Source organism: Pinus tabuliformis, chromosome 2_1 (assembly GCF_031772625.1).
Source record: "Pinus tabuliformis cultivar Carrire ecotype Pingquan chromosome 2_1, CPIR1, whole genome shotgun sequence".
NCBI classification, from domain to species: domain Eukaryota; kingdom Viridiplantae; phylum Streptophyta; class Pinopsida; order Pinales; family Pinaceae; genus Pinus; species Pinus tabuliformis.
In genome coordinates this window covers 50,843,162-50,851,566 of record NC_142299.1, presented here as the reverse complement: position 1 = coordinate 50,851,566, position 8,405 = coordinate 50,843,162, and the positions used below count along the sequence as shown (strand labels likewise).

The 8,405-nt window shown below is 29.9% G+C and overlaps 1 non-coding gene across 1 annotated transcript; it reads left to right on the top strand.

Moving 5' to 3' along the window:
- Positions 1-1,732: 1,732 nt before the first annotated feature.
- Positions 1,733-1,828, top strand: TRNAY-GUA (transfer RNA tyrosine (anticodon GUA)). Its single transcript has 2 exons — positions 1,733-1,769; positions 1,793-1,828. It is a non-coding gene; the product is annotated as a tRNA-Tyr (tRNA).
- The last annotated feature ends 6,577 nt before the right edge of the window (positions 1,829-8,405 follow it).

Here is an 8,405-nt window from a genome sequence, read left to right as displayed (position 1 = left end):
GTCTCCTCTATCTCTTTAGTTTTGGTTAATTGCCCCTGGTTATGGGCTTGCAAGCCCATTTTCGTCATAATAATGTCAAACTCAAATCAAGACTCATGCATTCTCAATTGGTTTTTCCACTAGTAAGACAACCCTCATATGTTTTTGGATTTGGTTATTTTAAACTTTAATAAATGATGAGTTATTATCTCTAATTTAGTTTCTCAAAATTACAAACTTAAAAACAAATAACCTGTCAACATTTTATACTTTATCTAATTAAAAAATAAAATTTTAACTTATACTACTCACAAAAATAACAGTAACAAATATTTATATTGGATAAAATTATAAAAATAAAACTTATAAATTATTAAGAACAAATATCAAACAATTCTGGTTGGTATATATATATAAAATTGTTTTTAAAATCCTTCTCAGTGTTAATAAATCTGTTTCGTAATAGATATATATACTAGTTAACTGCATATAAACAATCTTCAAAACTTACGTTGAAATCTGAGATCTGATTCCGAAGAAGCTCAGAGCCTCAAAAATTGGAACGGAATCTCAGAGCCTGAAAAATCATAACCCATTACCACACATGTCAAGCTAGAAAATATTAAAATTATTAATCGACAGAACACACGAAAACCATAGATCTACTTATGCTCGAAATATGAGAAATGGTCTAACTATTATAATTTTTTGAGATCTTGGTTAGAATTTTGACCCTTTTTGGGTTAAATTTTTATTTTTTGGGATTTAAATTGAGTTTTTGAATTATAGGTATGAATTTAGCATTATGAAAATTTTTGGGAAATTAGATTGTAAAAAGTTTATAACTTAAACTTATGATTCCAGCAAAAGCTTGCTAAGGTCTAGTCAATTTTGATTAGAAAAAGTCCCAGAAAACTCGCCAAAAAATCTAACCTACATCTAAATAAGAAAACTATAGTTAAACAGTATTGATAAAAACAGATTCAAATAACCAGTTATATATGTAGTGATATATACCGTCAGAAAAACTTAATTTAAATAACAAAAATAACCATTTAACACACAAAACAAAACAAAACAAAACAAAACAAAAAAGACTCTTTTTCTTTTAACCCATTATGCTTTTGATCATAAAACCCACCCACTATCCTTTTGATCATCACCATTCATTAAAAAAAAAAAATTTGATGAAAAATTTAAAATAAAAATTTTTAAATATCAAATGAAATGTATGGGTTTAAGTATTTTCCAAAAATTGCTTTCTTTGATTCCTGGCTTTCTTTCCCATTCAAATATCATGCCTTCCTATCATTCCTTGCTTTCTTTCCCATTCAACAGATATCCACATCAAATTTGCTGCAATTTGGTAAACAAATATCAAAGTGAACTACTACTACCATCGTTGTAAGCACAAGTTAAAGTTCAAATCACACCATTATGAAATTCAATTTACAGGCTTTTCAAGGATTCTGCAAAGCCCTGAGAATCCAAGAATTCATCCAGAGTTTTGGAGCCCAAAAATAAAAAAAGCTCTTGAACAAACAGAGTACATCCAGAACAGAACAAACTAATTATGCAGACCAGACTGATGATGCAGTAAGTTCATATCGCAAGCACAGAAGCAAATTAGTTGAATGATTACGAACCTACGATGCAACATTGATGGAACTGAGAAAGTACTGGTTTCACTTTTATACCCAATAGGTGCTGTAGAAACATACAATTAAAATGTATTCAACCAAAACGCTTACATCCGACCTTAGCTCAGTTGGTAGAGCGGAGGACTGTAGTGGGTTATCAAAGCCTCATTGTTATCCTTAGGTCGCTGGTTCGAATCCGGCAGGTCGGAAAAATAAAGTTTTAATTTTGTAGATTCTTAGTTTCCACGAAGTAGATTGGTTTGATACCAAATAACATTGTTATCCTTAGGTCGCTGGTTCGAATCCGGCAGGTCGGAAAATTAAATTTTAATTGTGTAGATGCTTAGTTTCCAACCAGTAGATTGGTTTGATAACAAATAATGCTGTTAATTTGTAGTGGGTTATCAAAGCCTCATTGTTATCCTTAGGTCGCTGGTTCGAATCCGGCAGGTCGGGAAAATTAAGTTTTAATTGTGTAGATTCTTAGTTTCCACCAAGTAGGTTGGTTTGATACCAAATAATGCTTTTAATTTTGTTTTCCGGTGTCTGATTTTATACCAAAACTCCATTAACGCCGTAAAATGTAATCTGGAATTTTGGTCAATTTTAGTTAGGCGATCCGATGGGAGTCTGCAGCATTCCAATATTTCTTAAATTTTCATTAATTTTATTACATTTCAATAATTTTTTAGATTTTCAATGATTTTATTACATTTCAATACTTTTAAAGTTTTTAATGATTTTTTGTTTTGTTTTTGTTTTTTTTTTTAATTTCATTAATTTTATAGCATTTTAAAGTTTTTAAAAAAATTTCATTAATTTCATAACATTTCAATATATTTAAATTTTTATTAATATCATTAATCTAAAATTTTAATTTTTCTTTTTCTTTAGTATTTATTGGACTACCAAGTATAAATGAAAGGATAAGTTTACGGAATTGTTTAGACGACTGCTTTAAATCATGTTTTTGAAAGTGTTTAATTTCATTAATTTTATAGCATTTTAAAGTTTTTTAAAAAATTTCATTAATTTCATAACATTTCAATATATTTAAATTTTTATTAATATCATTAATCTAAAATTTTAATTTTTCTTTTTCTTTAGTATTTATTGGACTACCAAGTATAAATGAAAGGATAAGTTTACGGAATTGTTTAGACGACTGCTTTAAATCATGTTTTTGAAAGTGGTAATGGATTTAGCACCATCAAAAACCTCTCGCGCATCCACAATCGTGAAATTTCACAACTTTAACCTGGATTTACAAAAATCCCTACAGGAATTTATCAAAATATTACCAAAATTTTCATGATTTTCAGGACAAAAAAGCACTTTGGTTAGTCTACGACTATCATTCAAACGGGGGCTATATGAATTTTAATTAACAAGTAGTACTTTGCATTCTGGTTGAAGTGACAAGGATTTATACTAACATGTCATCTTCTGTTCTTTCTACACTAATTGGAATCTGGTAGATATGGATGTCATTTAATCTTGATGCGAGGGAAATTGGTTTGATATCAAACAAGGGCTACATAGTAGCTAGTCCCTGCGCTTAGTTTAAATCTAGCTAAATTAAAATAGAAAACAATAAAAATACAAATATTTAAAATATTAAAATGTTATAATTATATTAATTTTAAATTGTAATTAACAATGCCTTATTAAATTATGGAAATTAACATTATTTGTGCTGCAATATAGAAATAATTATTAATAGTTTATATTTGGCTTTTTCTAATTTGTGGATATGGTCTTATGAAAATCTTATTATTAGACCTAGGTATAGAGGTCCTATCATAAATTTCTATTATATCTTGGTTTGTGAATATGAGAAATTTTATATTTATTCGTATTACAAACATCTTATTATTTTGAATATCATTCATTCATTAATAGTGTAAAATCTATCATATATGGTTAAGTTCGCACAAAAACTTAAGTGACCTCTACCCCTTAAAAATATAATGTAAAAATAAAAATATATCTCTCACATACCATTAATAAATCTTTTTAAATTATATATGTGATTTTAAATTATATATGTAATTTTAAATAATATATTTTTTATTAGATTATATTAATCATTAGCCATTCTTATAAATAGGAATATAAAATGATTATACTCATTAGCAATAATTTTATCACATTCCCTAAACAAATTGTATCATAAATGCCCATCTTACACCTTGATGTGATCTATGTACTTTTGGTTATTAATAGAGGTAATGGGCACATTAATAGAGGCAAAGGGCAATAACATGTTCAATTTGATAGCCAATCAAATTGAACATAAATAAATTAAATTATTTTTAAAAAATCATATATTTCAATGTGTAATGTTATACTATAGAATTTTTTGCAATTTTTTTTGGTCAAACCCAAACTAATATGGGTTTGACCAAAAACCCATTGCAATATCCACCACCAGGGATAATAATGTTGAGGGTTAGTTGAATGAGTCTTTGTCGTTAATGCTATGTGGTTGAGTCCGTAGGAAGTGATCTTGTTTGGTAGATATGACGTAGCAATCACCTATTTCTAGGGTTGTGAACCACCTAGAAAAAATATGGCCTGTGAGCTATGCAGAAAAAAAATTGATAGAAGCTTGCAACATTTCAATAATTTTTAAATTTTTATTAACTTTACAACATTTCAATATTTTTTAAGTTTTCACTGGTTCCATATTATTGTTGATGAGGACTTTTGGGGAACAATGTGTTACAATCATTATTATGTCCAACTTTTCCGGTGAACCCTTCACCCATCTTCAAGGACTAGAAGCTAACTGATGATGTGAAGAGTGCTAGACCTCTATAAATAGAAGATTGTGATGGTATATAGCAGTCAGAGGATTGTGATGGAATATAGCCGTTAGAAGAAAAATAATAGTTATAGTAGGAGAATAATAAGAGATAGGAAATTATTTAATTAAAACAAAAGAACTACCTAAATAAAGATTTAAATAAAATTAAAATAGTTGATAAGGTAGGCAATATTAATATTTTATTCTTAATTAAATAATTTTATAATGTTATTATTAATAAAAATAATTTTAAATTATTGAAAATACTTGAAATATTTGGGCATAATAATGATTGTAACACATAGTTCTCTAGAAATCCTCATCAATAACAATCTATTCGCTCTGAAAATATTCATGCTAAATTTCATATCATTTCAATATTTTTGAAATTTTCAATAATTTCATAACATTTTAATTTTTATTTTAAACCAAATTTCCCTTTTCCTCATGAAAACTGATCTAGAGTTTTTTATTAAATTTTAATAGTATTTTTTCATATTCTTTTCTTTTAAATTTATTTTTCATTAAATTTGAATGTGCTATGCTATGTATAAATGGAACATCCATCTAATTATTCATTCAAGCAATGAGTATATGAATTTAATGGACAAGTGACCCATTGCATTATGGATGAAGTGACAAGGATTTATCCTAGCATGCCCTCTTGTGATCTTCTCACACTAATTGACATTTGGTAGAGAAAGATGACATTTAATCTTGATGAGATGGCATTCAACCATGAAAGTGGAATTAACATTTTGGATAGAATCCAACAAATTTAAGTATCTTTGGGTGAAATTATTTAGTTTTAAGGCCCTTATTTGATCTCTATATCTTTTTCCAGCTTAGGTCTATGAAACTTGCACTGAAAGATGAAGACACACTGCAAAAAGCAAATGAAAACATGGCATAAGTGAACACAACTATGGAGTTCTTTCTTGAAGTAGAGATCAAGCAAGAAGTCCTCAATGAGTATGTTTTCTTTGAAGTCCAAATTTTATATGAAGACATGGCATAAATAAACACAACTATGGAGCTCTCAAGCTCTTTCTTGAAGTAGAGACTAAGCAAGAAGCCCTTAGTAAGTATGTTTTCTTTAAAGTCCAGCTTTTATATGAAGACATGACATAAGTAACACAACTATAGAGCTCTCTCTTCAAGTAGATATCAAGCAAGAGGCTCTCATTGGGTATGTTTTATTTGAAGTCCAACTTTTCTTATTCTTTGCAATTCAATGCTAGTTTTAACTTGATTTATCAAACTTTATTTTAGCAAAGTTTTTAGCTTTCGTGTTGTAACTTTTAAATATTCTTAGATAGTTGGTACACATTTTGAAATTTTGGGTTTGTGTGAAAATGTGATATTAGACATCCTTATTTTGATTTGTATTATCTCATTGTTTAGTTTGGCCACAACTCCCTTACTGTAAATTTTTATCTAATCCTTCAATGATATAAAGTTTCAAAAATAGTTGTACTTCAATTAACAAGAGTAAACTAGGTACACATTTAAAAAATATATTTTAAATTAAGTATTTCTCTTCCAATATTTCACAATGTTAAAAGTTAAGCACTGAACAAATCATAAATACTGAACAAAAGAAAGGTCCTAGTTGAAGTGACAAGGATTTATACTAGCATGCCCCATTTAATTTTGATGAGATGGAGCTCGACTATGAAGGTGTGACTAAATCTTGGATGAGCTCCAACAAATTTAGGTATGCTTGGGTGGAATTATTTGGTTTCAAGGTCCTCCTTTTTCCATGATCTAATTTTCTAGCTTTGGCTCAGCGCTCTAGCTCTGATTGACTATGCTTAAAGGATAGGATTTTCATGTGTGGGTTATGGTTCTTGGTCTCACTCTAGCTCCTTCACATGGTATATTGTGCTTGGTGGATAGGGGCTTTTAATATGAGGCTCTTTGTTTGGTTATCCTTAGGAACCTTTATTGTCTTTTCCCTTTAAGTTATCCCTTAGGAATTTGAGCATCATTGATGGGCATAAGCATTTTACTTGTTACATTCATTGTGAGATCTATGACTTATGTAGGGTTCCATAGAGAAATTATAGTCTTATTGGGGATTTCTAAGTATCGTTCTCCCATTTCAGTGGTAGAATACCAACTTGATTTTACTGTCAAAATGCTACAGATGCAAAATTATCAGCACTAGTGGAACACCAAATTAGGTAGATTAAAAAATTGGAGGTATATTTTCGCATTTCATACAATTGGTTCTTGGTTTGGCTAGAAGTTCTCAATCACAGGTTTCTCATTCAAAGGTTTCCACTAGGTCTATCAAAGTTGTAATCAATGATAAAGATATAGTGAAATAAGTATACGAAGACACAACATAAGGAAACACAACTTTGGAGCTCTCTCTTCAATTAGACATCAAAATGAACCCATATTGAGTATGTTTTCTTTGTATTTCAAGTTTTCTTATGTTTTGCAAGTCAATACCAGTTTTAGCTTAATTTATCAAGCTTTATTCTACAAAAGTTTTAGTTTTTGTGCCACAACGTTAGATATGCTTAGATAAGTGGCACACATTTTGAAAATTTAGGTTTCTATGAAACTATGTGTTGACAATGCTAAAAATTATCCCAACAGTAGGGGGTTCCCCCAGAGTGAAGTCCCAATTAGACCTCACAACATTTGGGATAGGAAACCCATCCTGTTTGTGGGCCCGATTGCCACCACGTGTGATTGTGTTTCTCTTGGCTTTCAAATGCAAAGAAATGAATGTGAAACCAAGTGTAAAATGCCTAAAGAATGAGGATGGAATCAACCCTCCATTGATAGGTTGCAAAACATAATACAAGAAAGTAGCAACAAAATAATGAGGAAGAGTATGCCTTAAGAGAGAATCAAATAGTTGAGACTAACTAAGACATACATAAACAAGAAAGTGTTAGAAACCAATTGCAAATTAGTTCACAAATTAATTACTAACATTGCATGGAATGAAAAGCAGAGATTCAAAGCAAACATACCAGTTACATGCAACAAATTAGTTCATTAACATGTAACCAATATGTAAACACACATGCATAAACAACAAAAACATGGATATCCATTACAAGTGCCATTAACATGCATGGGAATCAATGCAATAAGTATAAATATTCTCATTAAATGCTGATAAATCCAGGCACACGTATTGCAAGCCTCTCATCCAATAGTGGAATCAAAGCAATTCATATCATCTCTAAAGCACAAACCCTAGCCTATAAACTACCAAGAGAAGAACTGCTCAAAGCCTATAATGCCACAACATTCAAATGCCAAAAGCCCCCTATGAATGAGGCATGAGGGGTATTTACAAAAGTGGATAGGCGATTGTTCACCTCTCCCATGTCTTTCAAATCCCCTCATTACCTATTCGACTCATAAAACTCTTCACATTCCAAGTGACTTTCAGATGACCCTTTTTTTTTTAAAATTTAATATTGACATAAAAATTACTTACAATAAAAGATTCCATAGCATTAGGCTTGTATTTTCTTGGTAATTGTTCTAGTGGTTCTGATCTTTGAATGGTCCTAGCTTCACCTTTTGGGAATTTCATAACCCAATTGAGTTTGTTAACGTGAGTTTACAATACAATAACTTGGACCATAAGCATAGGGTCCTTGTAGCATTCCCACATAACAATCAAAATAACTTGTTGATTTCTCCATTTAAAATCAACTTCATTTTAATAATGCATGAATTTGAATTTAAATACCCCAAAATGATTTTGCACAAAAGGAGAAACCATAATCTATGAAATCATGAAAAGAAAATGGGAAAAGAGGATTATCATTGCCCTTAGTTGAAGGCACAAACTCTATACATTGCCTCACTATCTTACAATCCTTTGTGATTTATAAACAAATGCTAGGTTTCCAAAGACCTCCACACCATTTCTTAACACATCCCTATGCTTATTATGTTTAGGAATAATAACATTTCCACTCTCAATCAACTACTACAAC